The following is a 221-nucleotide window of genomic DNA, read 5'->3' as shown; positions in this document are numbered from 1 at the left end:
GATATTGTTGCTATTAATTTTTCCATTCTTTTATAAATGAAAGTAATTAAATTATGAACATGGTTCCAAGCACTCCAACTCTGTCATGCAAGTGATAGATTTGGAAAATATCTTGATTAACATTTTGGGAAAAAAGATCAGCAGAGTTACCACTTGGCTTCCAATTAGCCAAGAGTCATGTCATGAGACTTTTCCGTATCCATGGAATAGTAGATTAACCT

At 33.0% G+C, this 221-nt stretch overlaps 1 protein-coding gene across 1 annotated transcript in view; it reads left to right on the top strand.

The window, feature by feature from the left end:
* Nucleotides 1-221, top strand: part of LOC119581633 (FERM, ARHGEF and pleckstrin domain-containing protein 1-like) — a gene marked incomplete at both ends in the record, with an annotated part of 41,567 nt that overhangs the window by 30,844 nt on the left and 10,502 nt on the right.

The sequence above is a fragment of the Penaeus monodon genome, chromosome 15, assembly GCF_015228065.2.
Source record: "Penaeus monodon isolate SGIC_2016 chromosome 15, NSTDA_Pmon_1, whole genome shotgun sequence".
Classification (NCBI taxonomy): domain Eukaryota; kingdom Metazoa; phylum Arthropoda; class Malacostraca; order Decapoda; family Penaeidae; genus Penaeus; species Penaeus monodon.
This window is presented reverse-complemented; position numbering and strand designations above follow the sequence as displayed.